Source organism: Dipteris shenzhenensis, chromosome 24 (genome assembly GCF_047967505.1).
Source record: "Dipteris shenzhenensis isolate YYH24624 ecotype China chromosome 24, Dip_SZ_1.0, whole genome shotgun sequence".
NCBI classification, from domain to species: Eukaryota; Viridiplantae; Streptophyta; class Polypodiopsida; order Gleicheniales; family Dipteridaceae; genus Dipteris; species Dipteris shenzhenensis.
The window spans coordinates 32,603,257-32,623,586 of record NC_141619.1 but is presented as its reverse complement, the minus strand read 5'-3'; positions in this window follow the sequence as shown (position 1 = coordinate 32,623,586).

Sequence of the window (20,330 nt, the reverse complement as noted above, 5' to 3'; positions counted from 1 at the left end):
TGATCCTTCTCGAGACCCTTGAAAGGGGCACACTGCCAGAAGGTGGAGATTTCTGGGTTACCAGGCCAGTGTCTTTGGTGCAGACAAATGGGTCACCTCACCAGAGATTTCCCCCGTGGCCTCCCCCATGCGCCTCCCCCACCTCCCCTATAGAGTAGACAATGTCAGTAGGCCCAAGTCCACAGCACCCTCTCAGCAGGCAAGAGTAGCAGGAGTCTCAGTCCCCATGGGTTACCCCCTTAGAAGGGGACTAGACACAAGTTAAAAAGAAAAAGGAACCAAGCAAGCAGGCCCGCAAGTGTTAACATCCATAGAGCACAACTGCCAAATGCAAGGTAATCAATGAGTAAAGGTGACCAAGCCAAGTGATCTACTTCAACAGGACAAGCTCAAGGGAGTTTGATACCCAAATACACCAAGGTCAATAATTACAAGCAATATGCACATGGAAGGAGTATAGCTCAAACTCAGGGAGTTTGATGCCCAAATACCCTAATCCCACCCCAAAGTCCAAAGATTCCAGGCAACGTGCACAGGTAGTATGTTCTAGCTACCCCTTCCCAGAACAAGGAGGTGTAAGAACCAGGAGATGCACACTTCTGGGCCACAAAGAGTGCATGCACCTTGCACTATTAAGCTCCACATCCACAGGAAATAGTGACACCAATGAAAATAGCCCCAGAAGAAATACAGCTCAAACTCAGGGAGTTTGTTCCCCAAATATTCTGAAGAAAAGACGTCCTAGCAACATTTAGGATTACCTTTGAGTGTCTCACGGAAGCCTAGCTGCATCACTTTAGGTTTTGAGCCACGTTCATGAGGTTCGAACCACAAATAGGTGAAGGTGAGGGCGCTCTAGGAGTTTGAGCCCCAAATCACTTGAGCCTAGGAGTGACGAGGCTAACACAAGCCCTATTTGGGAACCGGTTAGGACCACCTCCTAATACCAATTTGTCCCAAGCGCTTTAATATGGTTAACACAAGCACTATTTTTGCTAGTAGGGAGAGTCGGTAAGAATAGCAATATGCCTTGGCACCCTACAATCCCAAGAGCCCATGGTTGTAAAGTGAGGGAGAGTGCTAAAAAGGAAAAGGGTTGGCCCTCCCTTCAAAAGGTGACTTGTATAAAAGGCCAAATGTTTGACTTTGGTCTTCATTGTTATTTGCACAAGTTTGAATACAAGCTCCCTCTTCTCTTCCAAGAGAGTGTTTTGGGTTTTCTCTTGTTTCCATTGTAGTTCCTTTGTAGATGTCACTCTATCCCCCTTCACTCTCTCCTCCTTATTCCCTTCCTCATCCTCCCTTCTCCCTCCTTCTCCCTGTCCCCTCCCCTCTTCCCCTTCCCTCTTTCTCACATGAAACCACATTGCAACAATCTGGAGGCCGCATGAGTGACACTTGCAGATGGCTCGTGCTATGCATTGCTCCCACAAGAAGTAGTTGGGAGTGGAAGCTCCATCGGCATATCTTCAACTAACTCACGACACGTGAGTCACCACTGAGACCCACCACATTTTTGGTGCCATTGTTAGGGAGAAAAGGTATGCTTTTGCATTTGAACTTGTCTCCCTGCAATATATTCCCATTGCACAAGTTTTCAAGCTTACCTTGGAGCTTGTTAATGGAGTTGTAGGAAAGAAGAGAGGTGGAAAGAGAGAGAGAGAGAGAGAGAGAGAGAGGATGGAAATCTATTTTTTCATGTAGGAATGCCATTTTTGAGCTTGGGAAGCTTTTTTTGGATGCTTTTTGGTGTTTCAAGTTGATAGGAACTTAGTAGGCTTGATTGCTAAGGTGTGTGTGGTCTAATCACCTCAAAAAACAACAAAACTAAGGATTTTGTCAAGTTTTGATGTAGTTTCATGTTCTAGAACTGCCCTTTTTTGAGTTTTTGCATTTTGACTTTCAAAAAGTGTTTGTTTTCTAGTTTCTTTTCATTAAGTAGGTAGATTAGGTAGTGTAGCACCCCCCCACCATAAAAAATCATGAACAGAAATTGCAAAATCCTCAGAAATCACCAAATCTCAGTCGTCGTGAAACTATGTTTGACTATCTTGCCGAGTCGGCGTTGTAGCCGTATCGCACCGACCAGTTTCCCTACCAATCGATGTGTTAGCTGGATCCTACTAGTCAAACTTTGTTGACCCGATGCCGTAACACTTCCCCACCGACCTAACCTCTAACTATGATTTACACCGTCACCCAGAGTTAATGCTTGTCAGAGTTACTTCTGCATCGATTTGTGACAAGTCATTGACCAATGCTCTAGTGTTTCCTCGTTGACTGTTGCTATCTTTCTGTCCTGCTGTCGGCATGGTGAGCCCTCCCGTCTGTCCATGGTCATAATCGTTCCCCTCCGTCGTCGTGTTACTCCATCACACTGCCCATCACTGTGCAATACCGTCGTCCGATGTTTTTCGATCACCTACCATCATCGCTATACCACCCCGCCAAGTCCCTATCCCGCCGTTCAGCATCATACCGTATCCCTACACCCATGGGGATATCCCTTCCGACCGATCATTGGTGACCACATGTGGCAAACCACCAGATTGGTCATCAATTATTTTGGTTGCAAAATATGTTTCAATTTTCAATTTCTATAATTAAACAATAACAAAACTCAAGTTAAGACAATAACATTAACCAGCTAAATTATATATTGCTATTAAAACCACTAGGCTGTTTGTTGGTGATTTCTGAGGATTTTGCTGTTTTTGTTCATGATTTTTTGTGGTGGGGGGTGCTACATACCTAATCTACCTACTCAATGAAGAAAAACTAGAAAACAAACACTTTTGAAAGTCAAAATGCAAAAACTCAAAAAAGGGCAATTCTAGAGCATGAAACTACTTTAAAACTTGACAAAAATCCCCAAAAATCCTTAGTTTTGTTGTTTTTTAAGGTGATTAGACCACACACACCTTAGCAATCAAGCCTACTAAGTTCCTATCAACTTGAAACATCAAAAGGCATCCAAAACCATGAAATAATAGATTTTCATCCTCTCTCTCTCTCTCTCTCTCTCTCTCTCTCTCTCTCTTTGTCTCTCTCTCTCTCTCTCTCTCTCTTTCCACCTCTCTTCTCTCCTACAACCCCACTAACAAGCTCCAAGGTAATCTTGAAAACTTGTGCAATGGGAATATATCGAAAGGAGACAAGTGCAAATGCAAAAGCATACCTTTTCTCCCCAATAATAGAGCCAAAAATGTGGTGGGTCAGCGGTGATTCACATGTCATGGGGTGGTTGAAGATATGCCTACGGAGCTTCCACTCCTAGCTACTCCTTGTGGAAGCAATGCATAGCATGAGCCATCTACAAGTGTCACTCAAGCGGCCTCTGGATTGTTTCAATGTGGTTTCACGTGACAAAGACGGAAGGGGAAGAGGGGAGGGGAGAGGAAGAAGAGGGAGAAGGAAGGAGGGGGGAGGAGGAAGGGAAGAAGGAGAAGGGAGTGAAGGGGGATAGAGTGACAACCCAAAGGCACTACAATGGAAAGAATAGAACACCCAAAACACTCTCTTGGAAGAGAAGAGGGAGCTTGTATTCAAACTTGTGCAATGCCCTCACATAGCAAACCACAAAGGATAATTTAGGGTGGGATCTTATTGCTGAGGTCTTGGTGTAGGGCCTTGTTTAGTGCCCCTCAATGCTACAGCCTTTATGTCTTCTTGAGATGGTACTTGGGGTGAGAGGCCTTCCTACATGAATATATTAAAGGAGTCAGTGTTGGGCTTCTACCATCGTGGCTTCATAGCTTGGTTTAAAATTATCTTAAAACACCTATTTCATTAATTTTGGACTCTTGCACTGTCCAAATTCATTTTGTGAGATAATTCTGGATAAAACATTTCAAAAAAAGAGGCTCTTATAAAACAAAACATTGAGTCAAAAAGGAAGATTTAAAAAAATCAAATTAGAAAAAATGACATGAGATGTTAAAAATAGAGTACATCACATTGTTAAAAGAGACAAAAAAGTAAGATTTTTAAAAATTAAATTAGAAAAAATGGCGTGACATGTTATGAAAACTAGAGTACATTTCAAAAAGAGCACATCACATTTGTAAAGAAGTAGATCATATTACTCAAAGCCATATGGTGCCAAAAAACACCTTAATACAGTCTCTCTTAACATCATCTTAACATCACATTTGTACAAGAAGTAGATCATATCACTCAAAGCCATATGGTGTCAAAAAACACCTTAATACAAGGCCATATGGTGTCAAAAAACACCTTAATACAAAGCCATATGGTGTCAAAAAACACCTTAATACAGTCTCTCTTATCTAAGTCTAGAAGATCTCATCATTGGTCTCTCTTATCTTCTCAACAACCCAATCCTTCACTGCCTCCACAGCTGTATCCTCAACATAATTACATGAGAAGAAGAAGTTTAAGCAATCACAAATTGTTTCTTTATAATTTCTCTGAGAGGCTCTTATTGTTCTCTCAGCATCCGCATCAAATCGCCCATGACGAGAGCTACGATAACGCAGGTTACTTAAGAAATCTAAAAGATCTTGTCGTGCTTTTATCATACGTCTTAGAAGTCTTTCACTGTCTACTATCTTGAGAGTCTCCTCCCTCTCTGCGTGCCTTTGTGCAGCAAATTCCTCTCTCTCCATGTGTGTCAAAGGAGAACCTTGTCGAATTCTGGCCTCTCTCTGTGCTCCTTGGTCAGCAATCCATTCTTTGAGATTGTTAATTCCGAACTCCACGTCTTCGACAATGCCAAGGACATCCATGGGTGGGGAGATGATAAAGAAAGGGAGATGGACTACGATGCAAGAAAGAAGAGAGTGTCTGCGGAGGAAGAACTAGGATAGAAGATTACTTGGTTATCAAGATGGATGAAAGAAGACTCTGAGAGTGTTTGCGGAAGGACTAGGATAGAAGAATACAAGTTAATGAGAAGCACTAGGATGCAAGAAAGAAGAGAGTGTCTGCAAAAGAACTATGATAGAAGAATACTTGGTTATCAGGATGGATGAAAGAAGACTCTGAGAGTGTTTGCGGAAGGACTAGGATAGAAGAATACAAGAAGAATACAAGTTAATGTGAGAAGCACTAGGATGGATGAAAGAAGAGAGTGTTTGTGGAAGAACTAGGATAGAAGAATACTTGGTTATCAAGATGGATGAAAGAAGACTCTGAGAGTGTTTGCGGAAGGACTAGGATAGAAGAATACAAGTTACTCAGAAGGATACTTGGTTATCAGGATGGATGAAAGAAGACTCTGAGAGTGTTTGCGGAAGGACTAGGATAGAAGAATACAAGTTACTCAGAAGGACTAGGATGTAAGAAATAAGAGAGTGTTTGTGGAAAGACTAGGATGGAAGAATACAAGTGCACTAAGGCACGATGTGTTCACTACGATAAGGATAAGGGTTGGAATAAAGTGAGTGGCACGATGTGTTCACTATGATAAGGGTTGGAATAAAGCGAGTGGAGATTGAATGCTCTACTTTAAGTGAGTGGAGATGATAAGGATAAGGGTTGGAATAAAGTGAGAGAAGCATTGCGAATGCTCTACTTTAAGTGAGTGGAGACTGTCCAACTGAATAAAATTCTCATTACACAAGGATTTATTTCCAAATAATCACATCATCACACATTCATATCATAAAATTGTGTGCATGAAGAAATATATTACAAATATTACATCATCACATATTCATATCAAAATTCTCATCACACAAGGATTTATTTTCAAATAATCACATCATCACACATTCATATCATAAAATTGTGTGCATGAAATAAATATATTACAAATATTACATCATCAAATATTCATATCAGAATTCCCATCACACAAGGATTTATTTCCAAATAATCACATCATCACACATTCATATCATAAAATTGTGTGCATAAAGAAATTATATAAATATCATGATTATGCCACTTAAGTAATAAGTCACAAATTGGTGTATAATCAACAAAAACTACAAACACAACATCATACATGCATCACAACTCTTGTGATGCTTCTAGTGGAGACTCTGGCAACTCTTCGGACGCTTCCAATGGAGGCTGTGGTACTGTAGATGTACACTCGGTCTCTACTTCTTTTGTAGTATGTAGTGCTTTCGGAGTAGACTCAGTATCCTCTTCCTTAAATGCAAGCGGAGGCGGTGGCAACTCTTCTGATGCTTCCAGTGGAGGCTGTGGTGCTGTAGGTGTACATTGGGTCTCTACTTCTTCTGTAGTATGCAGTGCTTTCATAGTAGACTCAGTCTCCTCTTCCTTAAAGGGAAGCTCTGGTATTGCTTCAGTTGCACGTTGTATTCTAATGGTAGCAATTAGGTCTCGAATGATTTCAGCCCTAAACAATAGTATATCCTCCTCTGAATATTTGAGCTCCAAAGAGTCTTCCGATGAGATCTGTGGCATAAGTGAGAAAATTTCTTTGAAAATCAACATGCAGTTGTAGGCAACTCTCCACCCACAACTATGCCCATCTTCCTGCTCTACTACTAAACGCTTTTGGAAGTCTACCGAGTCTTTGTACTGTCCTGTTTCTTTGATAGCAGATACCAACTTCTCAATCGACCTGCTCATCGTGACATATTAAAAAAACTTAGTGTATCTATCACATAAGGTACATAATATAGAAGTAACAACAGATTAATAGAATACTTACGTTTGCACTGAGCCATGAAAGCCTGCAATGGAGTTCACAAACCAACAATAGTTGTCTTCAAGGTTCCAAACCACCAGACTCCAATGTTCCCTACATGAATAATTAAGAACCATTATTATTTAACACAATGTTGCCAGTACAAGATGAAAATAAAGGTTGCCATGATACTTACATCTCATGATATGCCATAAATAGGACTCGCACGCCATGTAAATGTAAAGGCTGTAATAATTTACAAACATCGGCTATTGTCTTTCTGCTATCGCTAAGTATAGGAGAAAGGAGGGAATCCAACATATACGCACGATTTTGTACGACTCTACCAAATCGTGAGATAACTATACTGCACCAACAAATAAATGAATATTAGCTTATTAGATTTAATCAAAATAAATGAATATTAGCTTATTAGCTTATTAGATTAAATCAAAATATTGAATTATCAAGTAGAGAAAAAGTTTGTATCAAACCTGAGAATGGCCATCATAACGTTGTTATTGACCTCATTTGAAGCTCTAGAGAGAATTGAAATCTCTTCTCCCCCAAATTCAAGATACTGAGGTCTATGTTGAATCATAACCCTAACATTAAAAGAGCTTCCCAATTCTTTTAATGAGGCCATGTTTGTAGAGTTGAGGTCATCTATCCTCTTTGACTCTTTGATGGCATTCATTTCGCAATCAATGATTGCTCGAATGGTACATGTTATAAATGCATAGAGATGCAAATCCGTGTATGTTGATAGTGTGGTGTCATTTTGCATCTCAAAAATTTGACCAAGTACCAAAAAGCAATTGTAGCCCACCCTCCATCCACAATTATAGATGTGGCTATTATCTTGATGTGATACCTGACATGTTATATACTCTATTTGTTGTGCCAAGTCACATTGCCGCATTACTATGTCGATAGCATCTACTAATTTTCGAGCTGATCTGCATATCAAAACATATAACAACAGTGAATATGTGCATTGCATATCAATCTACATGTCAAGAAGTGACAACAAGTGTAGTCTATACTTACTCTAACACATTGCCATGGATGGATGTCATTGAGTTTGCAAAGAAGCACTTCTTCGCAAGGATGTCCACGACTACCAGACTCCAATGTGAGCTGCATTATCAATAAAGAATAATTACTGTGTTTGAGACAATTCTAGCAAATGCAATAGGAAAAACAAGTAGGGTTTGATGCTTACTTCTCATAATATGCTGTAAAAATAACTCGTGCGTCATTCATAGGAATGTGCTTCAACCACTTGCAAACATTCTCTATGGTTTCTTCTTTGTTGATAAGCACTTCCGAAATACGAGGATCGAGCATATATGAAACGCTTTGTATATTTTGCGGAAAATTTGCTATAACATTGCTATATTTAAAAAAAAAGTATTAGCTTCTTGGGTTTAATCAAAATAAGCAAAGTATAAAGCCAAGGAAAAGGCTGCATCAAACCTGAGGATGGTTGTAATGACTTTGACATTAACCTCATTCTTAGGATTCAAGAGGATTGAAATCTCTTCTTCACCAAATTCAAAAAAATGAGGTTGTTGTCGAATTAACAACATAGCAGTGAATGAACTTCCAATCTGCTCCAATAGATTCATATTTTTATGACTCATCTTATTGAGGGAGTAGTCTACATCGTATTCTTCTTCACTTGCTATGTCCTCCACATCCTCCTTCTACCATAAAAAAATAAAAAAGTTATGCGATGTACAAATCCCAAATAAAGGCTTAAACAAGCAGATAAGGTTTCATATATGCTTTCATTAGTGTAAGTCTCTCCTCTGCTTGGAGCAAAAATTTAAAAAGGTTTCATACACGCTTTCATTAGAGTGAGTCTCTCCTTCTCTTGGATGAAAAATTTAAAAAGTTATGAGATTTACACATCCCAAATAAAAATAATGGTTTAAATAATCATAGAAGTATAAAGATAGCATGCTTTCATTAGACAAGTTATGAGATTTATACATCCCAAATAAAATTAATGGTTTAAATAATTATAAAAGTATAAAGATAGTATGCTTTCATTAAACTCATTCTCTTCTCCTTTTGGAGGAAAATATAAAAAAGTTATGAGATTTATACATCCCACTTAAAGGCTGGAACAAGTATACAAGTATAAAGATAAGGTTTTATACATGCTGCAATGTAGTCATATTTTCATATTGTTTCCCAATGGTAGTAATTAGATGCTGAATACTCTCAGCCCGAAATGCTAGCAGATCAGCTTCTGTATATGATTCCATTTTGACTGGTAACTCCAGATCAAAAATCTCTCTAAGAAACAACATGCAGTTGTAGGCGACTCTCCACCCACAACTGTGTCCATCTTTTTGCTCCACTGGCAGACGTCTTTTGAATTCTACTTGATCTTGTTGCTCCGTGGTTGTTCTGACAGCAGATACTAGCCGATATGCAGCACTGTCCAGCATGACATATGAAATATATTAATATGTCATGATCATAAGATACAAAATAAGAAAGTATCAAAAATATTAAGAGAATAATTACCTTGGGGAGTTGGCATGATAGCCTTCTATTGAATTCACAAACCATAAATGGTTGAGTTCAAGGTCCCAGAAGATCAGACTCCAATGTGAGCTACACGACCAGAATAAAAATGATTATTGTTTTACACAAACTTGCCAAAGAAATAGTAAAAATAAGGTTAGAGTTGATACTTACGCCTCATGATAAGGCATTAAGATGACTCGCACCCCATCTAAATTCAAAGGGCTTAACCAGGTACAGACATCTTCTATAGTCTTTTGAGGAGAGCTAAGAATAGAAGAAAGGAGAGCATCGAGCATGTAGACACGATGCTGCACTGTACTAGGAAGTTGAGAAATAACTACACTGCACCAAGAAATAAACAAACATTAGCTCATAGAATTGATTTGCATTCTGCACTAGGAAACTGATATATAACTGAACTGTGAATAAATAAACAGATGTTAGCTTATTGAAGTAGCAATAAATAAATAAACATTACCTGAGAATGGCCAAGATAACATTGTCATTAACCTCTTTTAAAGGATTGGAGAGGATTGAAACCTCCTCTCTACCAAAGCTTAAATACTGAGGTTCTCGTTTCAAAACGATCTTAACTTGAAATGAGCTCTCCATTTTATCTAATGCAGCTAAATTTGATTTTTCAATCAAATTTAGAGGTGGTTGCATTGTTGAAGTGGAAGGGAGTGCCTCCGTATTGACTTCATCCATTTCTTCTCCCTCTATTGCCTGTAAATAAATATGAGAGATTAGAGTCATTATCTTTAAATTTAAATCTTATTTAAAAAATTGTATTTAGTTGAGAAATAGAGAGTTCATACCGCTAAGTATTGTCGTAGTGGCCTTTTTTCATAACCCTGCGAGCCATAATTATCAAAGAGGGCATCATCATATTTGTCTTCATCCACCAACCTCTCTGTGAATGGGTCATGTAAGTCCATCTTTTCATCATTAACAACTGGGACATTATGATCTTCAAGGTAATCATCCATGTCATCGGTGTCCTTGTGGTCTATCTCTTTTTCATAGCCTGTGGTTAGATCTGCTTGAAGCTGGAAATAGGCCATGAAATGCTTATTTTCAATAATATTGGTGGAGTTGCCTTTTCTTAGGAGATCCTCAAATAAATATCCCATCCTGCACAAGGTGACCTCCCAACCTGCCGGCAGCAAATTCTCCATCATGGTAAGCAAGAGACTCCCACTTTTTGCAGGACTTCCGTAGTTGTTTTTTTGATAATGTATGGACCTGGGAATATCTTGCTCTTCTAGCATCAATCTCAAATTATTTGAATTCCCTCTTATGTTCTTTTGTAAAGAGTGATCAGGGTTGGGACTCCGCATACATAGAAAGAATGATTCAAGAGTTTGAATCGCTATGCCACATTCTCTCTTGCCTCTCTTTGCTGCATAAACACCACTATAGATCTTCAAATCTGATGAATATGCTCGCTCTAGAGTAACCTGCATGGCTTCTTTGTCTTTTTTATCAACAAATATGACAATGTTACAAATCGCCACTTTGCTAATGGTGGTATATACTATTCTATCAATGAAGTTATGGATATCATCGCTAGAAACTTCATTGATAAAGAATAGTTGTGGCTTATCCCATGCTGACTCATTCTTAAAGAAGTCATCTTCTGAGACTCCCCTGAAGTTGACAAGCTTTCCAGACTCTGCCGTAACCTCTACATTGAATTGAAAGCTTTGGTGCATATCTGTTGGCATTCTTATCTCACTGATTAATCTTTCCACATATGCAACCACCTGTTGTGGGATCTCTTTTCTCATATAAGAGGTTACTATTTCCGACCCATCTTCATCCTTTTTAATCCACCTGTTGGCCCATAGCTTTACCTTGGGTGTTGACAAAGAAGCTATATGCTTCACCACATTATAGTCAATGTTGCAATGAGTAAGTGGAATTTGTTTCTCTGACAGCAAATACTTGATGGCACTATGCACTGCATCACGCCTCACCTGTACATTGATGCATTCTTCCATGCAGTGGTCTTTGTCTTTTTTTCCAAAAAACCATTCTTTCTTTAAAATTCTTTGTGCTGCCATGGATGCATACTTATCAGGTAAGTACTTTACAGGCCTCCACATCCTTGCCGTCAACTCCTTCTTATCCATTACCTTTGACTTGCCGGAGATAAACAAAGGAGCTTCATAGATCAGCTGTCCACGCTCACAAGCAATGCACGTTTCAAGCATCTCATTGAACACTTCAACAGGACGAAAGATGATAGAAGTATAGTCGGCATATCTGTCCCTCACCACCTTGAGGCTTGTCATACTTTCTTCCCGCTCTTGGGTTCCCCTAGGCACAACTGCACTCAAAGAAGTATAAAAGTTTGTGAGTGTGTCGGCGTCTGCTTTTGTGACCTTTCGCTTCAAATCAGGATTTGGGGAACCAAATGTTGTCCATATCACCCTTGCCTTCTGTAAGACCTCTGATGTTGAGGATATCTTACGCTTTCCATGGACATAATGATTAAGTCTTTCGGACTCAATCAAATACTTAATCTCATGCTTGAATATACAGATCGTTGCAGGATAATAATGGAATGAGCTTATCTTTACAAATTGTTCTGGAGTGAGTCTTTTGCCCTCCTTTGCTTCCCTTGCGATCTGATTACAAGCATAAGCCCAATGTTGACCATCAATGGGCTGGAATCTGCAATGAAGGAGAAATTCCTTCTTGACTTCCTTTAGCATATTCTCTCCTTGTGCCTCTTCGCCTTGTTCATGTGGAATATTTTTTAGAGTGTTTTTAAAGAATTGACTGAAGATCTCCTCGAAATGTGTAGGCCCTGTAAATGTTATTTGATCCAGAAAACTATTTTTGGTTGGACAAAACATTATTGGGCGCAAGACCACATTACTTGCCACAGGTTTCTTGCCATCTCTCAAAGCCTCGTATATTTGCATTGCACAGGATATATCAAGGCTTCGGCTATTAGTAAACAGAGCTGCAGCTTCCACATCTTTGGCATTCACAAACCACGTCCTTTGACCCCAGATATATCCCACATCATCATCTGTAACTGCTTCATTAAGACGCAGATTAAGATTTTTAATTGATGTGAGTTCATCTTGATCATCTTCAGCCTCGGATTCTGAGTCTTCTTCATCTTTCTCTTTTTTTGACCGTTTTTCATCCACATTATCTTTCTCTACAGTGGGACGATGTCTTTTCTTACTGCTTGGAACCGTGGCTCTTGCAGTACTAGCCTTTTGCATTTCACGTCGTGGCTTGCTAGCAAGAGCTTCTAGCATAACTGCAGTGGATCGACCTTGATCTTCTTCAATTTTTGCTAATTCCCGTGCACTCAAGGCTTGTTTTTCATCATCCTTAGTTACATTCACCATTTCTGGCTCTACAAGTTTGCGCTCATGTTCTACAGGTTTGTGACAGTGTGCCTGTTCTTCTTGTCCCTGCATTGAAGTCTGAGCTTTTTGATCTCCTTCATGTGATGATTCTTGCATATGGAGAGCATATTCTGCATCCTGAAAGTATTCAAGCATTATCTTTGCATGCATCCTTTTTGCCACCACACTAGGAAATTGCTCCCAAGTATATGAAAGAGTCTCCAATGCCCTTTGCAACTCTGGAAACTTTGATGGTTGAGGAGGAGGCATCACAAAGGTCTTTGCGTCTCTCCTTGACACAATAAAATGCATACCGCCAACTTCAGGATCTGAACTCTTTGTTAAAATATCCACAAAGGTGTCTTTTCGCTGAATTATTATGCCTACTACAAGGCTTGAAGTCATATCTTTTTTGAAGAAAGTAGCATCCCATGGATCTTCAACACCATTGAACTCCCTTTTTGACATAAGTAGAAAGAGTCTCTTTTCCTTTTGATGAAGAAACCAGGCTCTTCTACCCATGTGATATCGAGTCCACCTACCAAAGCCATTGGGGCTATATTCCTTTCCTTTGAAATTCAAAGTGACATCAGAAACCCATTCTCTGATCTCAGAGTCATCTGGCATAGCCATCACATTAGCTGATTGCTCCATAATCCTACAAGAAAAGATAATGAAGAATTTAGATACATACAAGTAAAGTACAATATACAACCCTTGATACAATAAATGTGGAAAATAGCCCAAAAGGCTTTACAAGGCTTCATATGGCAATAAATGTGGGAAATAGCCTAAAAGGCTTTACAAGGCTTAAATATTTGTACGAATGTAAAAGAATTAGCCAATAAAGCTTTACAAGTAATATAAAATGTCGTCTAGTGATAAAGCTTCAATCTTCGTGAAGATTCATGTAATCTGTCCATCCATTGTTGATATCTGAGCACTGATACCCAACTGTTGCAATCTATCCACTAAAAACTGTTCCACTGATATCCACTTATGCAGCCCACATGATATCCACTTATGCATCCCACTGATACTCGTTAATTAGTGAATGGTCGGGATGGTCGGGTTTATTACAAGGCGCTTCATATGACAATAAATGTAAAAAATAGCATAAAAGGCTTTACAAGGATTTTTATGACAATAAATGAGCTTAAATATTTATACAAATGCAATAAAAATAACCAATAATCATCAAGCTCCAATATGTCCCATGACATGTAATCTGTCCACTGATATATGCAATCTGTCCACTGATATCTGCTCATGCAATCTGTCCACTGATATCTGCTCATGCAATCTGCCCACTGATAAACTTCTTGGTAAATGGTAAAAGGTCTTATTTAATAGCATGTTATGAGTGTTAAACCGCATGTGAGCGAAGGGACTGACAACGAATAGGAACTAGTTAGAAAAATTTGAGCATGGCTTCGATTGGCAACTTGGAGAATTGTCTCTCCTCTAAGGCAATCTAATCTATGCTAAACTATGCTAAACCAACCGTCGAAGCGAAGAAAAGCAATAAATAATTTCTTTTTCTGTGTTCATTTTAATGTGCTGGGGTTTAAGAGGCTTAAATATGCAAAAGAAGGGGTTGTGATGTAGAGGCTAAACCTGCATGTGATATAAATAAAGAACAAGTATCTAAAGAAAAGTTAACATTTTTCAATTTAAAAGATGAATATATATAAAAACATTATCTCACTTTCAAAACAAACCATAAATTCACTCTTTTATAATTTTTTAAAAGTATAATATAAAGTATGTAAATATATAAAACTCTCTTTACTTTCTCTCTCTCTCTCTCTCTCTCTCTCTCTCTACTCCTAAATCTCTTTGCAGCCATAGTCAAGACACCTCATTCTCTCTCTTAATCTCTCTCTCTCTCTCTATAACTCTTAAGTATTTTTCATTCCTCTCTCTCTCTCTCCCTCTCTCTCCCTCTCTCTCTTTCTCTCTCCCTCTCTCTCTTTCTCTCTCTCTCCCTCTCTCTCCCTACTCTCTCCCTCCCTCAAGGAGCCACGGTCCCCAAGAGAAGCCAAGGTCCCCAAGAGACTGGCTTCTCTCTCTTAATCTCTCTCCCTCTCTCTCCTCTCTCTTTCTTTCTCTCCCTACTCTTCTCTCTCATTTAAAAATATAATATAAAAGATGTAAATATGTAAAACTCTCTTTACTTTCTCTCTCTCTCTCTCTCTCCTCCTAAATCTCCTTGTAGTCATAGTCAAGACACCTCATTCTCTCTCTTAATCTCTCTCTCTCTCTCTTTGACAACTCTTAAGTATTTTTCTCTCTATCCTCATCCCACTTATTCTCTCTCTCCCTCTCTCTCCCTCTAGCACAGAAGTTTCATTCCTCTCTCTCTCTCTCTCCCTCTCTCTCTCTCTCTCTCTCTCTCCCTCTCTCTCCCTAAGTCTCCCTCTTCTCTTCTCTCTCTCTCTCTCTTTTCCTCTCTCCTCTCCCCACGTTTCATTCCCATAAACTTTCTCTCTCTCTCCCTCTCTCTCTTTCTCTCTCTCCCTCTCTCTCTTTCTCTCTCCCTCTCTCTCCCTACTCTCTCCCTCCCTCAAGTAGCCACGGCCCCCAAGAGACCCGCTTCTCTCTCTTAATCTCTCTCCCCCTCTCTCCTCTCTCTTTACCAGCTTCTCTCTCTTAATCTCTCTCCGCCTCTCTCCTCTCTCTTTCTTTCCCTCCCTACTCTTCTCTCTCTTAATCTCTCTCCGCCTCTCTCCTCTCTCTTTCTTTCCCTCCCTACTCTTCTCTCTCATTTAAGGAGCCCCTCTTCTCTGTGTGAATCTCTCTCTCTCTCTCTCCCTCTCTTAAGGAGCCCCTCTTCTCTCTCTTAATTTCTCTCTTTCCCTCCCTCCCTATTCTCCCATTTCTCAAATTTACAAACTCGAATATAAATAAAAAACTAATTAAAATAGAAATCAAAAACTCAAATAAGAAACTAATTTAAAAAGAATTGTAATGCCTTCTAAAAGACCACCCTCCTCAAAAACTTTAAGAATAAACTAATTGAAAAAGAATTATAAGTAAAGAAAAAGAATTACAATACGAATTTTAAGAAATAGAACTCAAAAACCTTAACAAGAAACTAATTGAAAAGAATTGTAAGTAAAGAAATAGAATTACAAGACGAATAAAAAAGAATGCAAGTACCTGGAAAAAGTGAAAAAAGTAAGGCTCGGCTTATCCTTTCTCTTCCGCTCTTGGTTGCTTCAATGAAACGAGGAGAGAGTTAAAACTAGTCCACTCCTACACATAAATTTGAATTTTCAAAAAAGAGAGGGAAATTTGAATTCATTATAATTTTGAATTCAAATTTGTGTTCAACATTCTTCTTATACTTTCTTCTTATACGTTCCTTTTGAATTCAAATTTATGTTCAACATTCTTCTTGATACTTTCTTCAACATTCTTCTCGATTCTTGTAAGTCCTTTTCATTCTCGTAAGTCCTTTTCATGTAAGTCCTTTTCATTCTCGTACGTCCTTTTCATTCTTCTCGTAAGTCAAATCTTATTTTTCGTTCTTGCTCGTGATAGTAAGTCAAATCCTCCTCTCCCATCTCTCTCTCTCCTTCTCTCTCTCTCCTCTCTCTCCTCTCCTTCCCTCCATCCATCCCTCGACCCAATCCTCTCCTCCAACCTCCTTCCCTCCCCTCCCCTTCCTCCGCCGCCAAAACTCCTCCCTTCCCTCCGCTCTCCCTCCTTCCCCAAAATCCCTCTCCCCTCTTGCTACCCTTCCCCTCTCCCGTCGCCTAACCTCTTCCTCCCCTACCCCTTTTTCCCCCTACCCCCTTTTAACCTTCCTCCCTTTTCCCCACCCCCCTTGGCGACCCCCCCAACCTTTCCACCCTCTTCCCCACTCTCCCTTTGGCCCCCCCTCCCTCCTTCCTTGGCGACCCCCCCCTCCTCTCACCCAGCTCCCCCTTCGCCCTCCCCCCTCCCTGGGGCTGGCCGCCAGCCCCCCCCCTCTCCTCACTCCCTGGGCTGGCGGCCGCGGCCGCCAGTCCCCCCCCCCCTCCTCTCACCCACCCCCCCCCCTTCGCAATCCACCCATCCCCCCCTTCACCCTCCCTGGCTGGCGACCGCGGTCGCCAGCCCCCCCCGCCTCTCCTCTCTCCCCCCTCCTCTCACCCAGCCCCCCCCCTCTCCTCTCTCCCTGGGCTGGCGGCTGCGGCCGCCAGCCCCCCCCCCTCCTCTGACCCAGCCCCTCCCCCTCTTCACCCTCCCCCCCCCTTCCCAACCCACCCATCCCGCTCCCTGGCTGGCGGCCGCGGCCGCCAGCCCCCCCCCCTCCTCTCACCCAGTCCCCCCCCCTTCTCCTTCCTCTCTCCCTAGGCTGGCGGCCGCGGCCGCCAGCCCCCCCCCCCCTCCTCTCACCCACCCCCCACCCCTCCACCCCCTTCACCCTCCCTGGCTGGCGGCCGCGGCCGCCAGCCCCCCCCCCCTCTCCTCTCTCCCCCCTCCTCTCACCCAGCCCCCCCCCCTCTCCTCTCTCCCTGGGCTGGCGGCCGCGGCCGCCAGCCCCCCCCCCCCTCTCACCCACCCCCCACCCCTCCCCCCCCTCCTCTTTCTTCACCCTCCCCCCCCCCTTCCCAACCCACCCCCCCCCCCTTCATGCTCCCTGGCTGGCGGCCGCGGCCGCCAGCCCCCCCCCCCTCTCACCCAGCCCCCCCCCCCTCTCCTTCCTCTCTCCCTAGGCTGGCGGTCGCGGCCGCCAGCCCCCCCCCCTCCTCTCAAAAACCCCCCCCTCCCTCACACTCCCGCCCCCCCTTCGCAACCCACCCATCCCCCCCCTTGACCCTCCCTGGCTGGCGGCCGCGGCCGCCAGCCCCCTCCCCCCCTCTCACCCAGGGGGGGTCTTCACCCTCCCCCCCCCCCCTTCGCGACCCACCCGTCCCCCCTTCACCACCCTCCCTGGCTGGCGGCCGCGGCCGCCAGCCCCCCCCCCTCCTCTCACCCAGCCCCCCCCCCCTCTCCTCTCACCCAACCCCTTCGCAACCCCCTCTCCTCTCTCCCTGGGCTGGCGGCCGCGGCCGCCAGCCCCCCCCTCCTCTCACCCAGTCCCCCTCTCTTCGCTCTCCCCCCCCCCTTTCGGAACCCACCCTGGCTGGCGGCCGCGGCCGCCAGCCCCCCCCCCCTCCTCTCACCCAGTCCCCCCCTCTTCACCCGCCCCCCCCCTTTCGCAACCCCTCCCCCACCCCCCCTTCCCCCCCTCAGCCGCTCCCCCACCCCCCCGGGCTGGCGGCCGCGGCCGCCAGCCCCCCCTCTTCACCGCGCCCCCCCCCCTCCCTCCCCCTCTCCCCCCTCTTCACCCGCCCCCCCCCTTTCGCAACCCCTCCCCCACCCCCCCTTCCCCCCCTCAGCCGCTCCCGGGCTGGCGGCCGCGGCCGCCAGCCCCCCCTCTTCACCGCGCCCCCCCCCTCCCCCTCCTCCCCCCCTCCCCCCCTTCAGCCGCTCCCTCACCCTCCTTGGCTGGCGGCCGCGGTCGCCAGCCCCCCCTCTTCACCCTCCCCCCCCTCCCCCCCTCAGCCGCGCCCCCCTCCCTCCCCCTCTCAGCCGCTCCCCCCTCCTCTCAGCTGCGCCCCCCCCTCCCCCTCTCAGCCGCTCCCCCCTCCTCCTCTCAGCCTCCCCTCTGCACCCACCCGCTTCCCTTCCACCCGCAGCGCCAGCCTCCCCTCCCACCCTCACACCCACCTCCCTCTTCGCCCCTTCTTCCCCTCCCTTCCTCCTCCCTCCCGTCCCACCCTCTTCCTCCCCTCCCTTCCTCCTCCCTCCCCTCCCCTGAACCTTTCTCTCTCTAATTTCTCTCTCTTCAAATTTTAAAAAAGAAACTAGAAAAAAAAGTTTGCAAGTACCTGGAAACAATTTGTAAGTTTGCTCTTTCTTGCTTTCTTGCTCTTCCTTCCTTGCTCTCTTGATCGTCCTTGCTTTCTTGCTTAAATGAAATGAGGGGAGAAAGAATGAATGAAGGAAGACTATATATAAGAAAAATTAGGTTTTCCTCCTCCTCTCCTATTGGCTTTCCATTCCTCCCCTCTCTCCTATTGGCTTTTCATTTATCTCCTCTCCCATTGGCTCCCATTACTCCCCCTCTCCTATTGAACCCCCATCCCTCATCCATTAGCCCTCCTTCCATCCATCCATTTCTTCTTCCTCCCCATTGCCACCACTCCCATCCCACATTTCCACCACGTCCCACTTTCCAAAATCCCATATTTCCCCATCTCACCCTCCTCTTTTTCATCCCCTATTAACTTCCTCACTCATTTCACTCCCTTATTAGCCTACTCCCCTATTACCTTCCCCTCTCCCATTCCATTCTTCCCTCCCCACTCTCACTTCCACTTCCCATTACTCACTTGCCATTTAAAAACTATTAATATATTATTATACTATTTTTTATACTAATTATCATACACCCTTATTACTTCCCTATCCTATTCCACTCCTCCCTCCTCATTCCCACTTCCACTTCCCATTACTCACTTGCTATACACATTTGCAAACTATTAATATATTATTACATGATTTTTTATACTATTTGTAAACTTACATATGGGCAAAATCACAGGTGTCAAAGCGATCCTATTGTGGTCATACAACAACTGTGCTTTTATTCAAGGGTATATTTATCCTCATCAACAAGCTTATTTACTCAAGGTATGAAGTGCATAATTTGTGCACTAGGTGTTTACTTTGTGCCAAAATTGTTTGCCACACACACACACACATATACATATACCGAGAATTTTCTAATATTATCGCATCTACATTTCTCCAATGGGCATAAAACTTTGTACACTCCTCAACCTAGGTCTTATTGACTTGCATACAAAGTGGTGCACCCATCTCATAAGTACTTGTTCGGATAACACACCTCCTATGTATTTTATGACGATTTGGCATAACACTAGGAACAAAATGGTGTATCATGTGAGACAGACTATGCAAAGCATATCCAATGGACACAAGACTTTACACGTTCCTCAACCTAGGCAGTATTGACTTGTGTGCAAAGTGGCATCCCCATCCGATAAGTACTTGTTCGAAAAATACACCTACGATCGTGTTTTTTGACGATTATGCATGACACTAAGGCAATAATGGTGTTTTATGCTTGATCGACAATGCAAAGCATATTCGATGGGCACAATACTTTGCACACACCTTCAACTAGGTAGAATCGACTTACATGCAAAGTGGCATGCCCATCCCATAAGTGCTTGATCCTATAACATACCTAGAAACGTGTTTTTTGACGGATGTGCATGACACTAGAGTAAAAATAGTATTTAATGCTCGATAGACCATGCAAAGGATATCCGATGGGCACAAAACTTTTTGTACGCCTCAACCTAGGTGGTATTGAAATGTTCTCAATGAGGCACACCCATCCGATAAGTACTTGGTCAGATAACACACCTAATGGCGTGTTTTTTTGTGAATGTGCATGTCATTAGGAAAAAAATGATGTATAATGCGTGATCGACCATGCAAATCATATCCGATGGTGACAATACTTTGCACGCACCACAACGTAGTTAAAACGGACTTGCGTGCAAAGTGGAGCCCCCATATGATAAATATTTATTTGAATAACACACCTATGGCCGTGTTTTTATATGGTTGTGCATGACACTAAGGCAAAAACGGTGTGTTATGCTTGATCGACAATGCAAAGCATATCCGATGGGCACGATACTTTGCATACACCTTCAACTAGGTGTAATTGACTTACATGCAAAGTGGCACGCCCATCGCATAAGTGCTTGATCAGA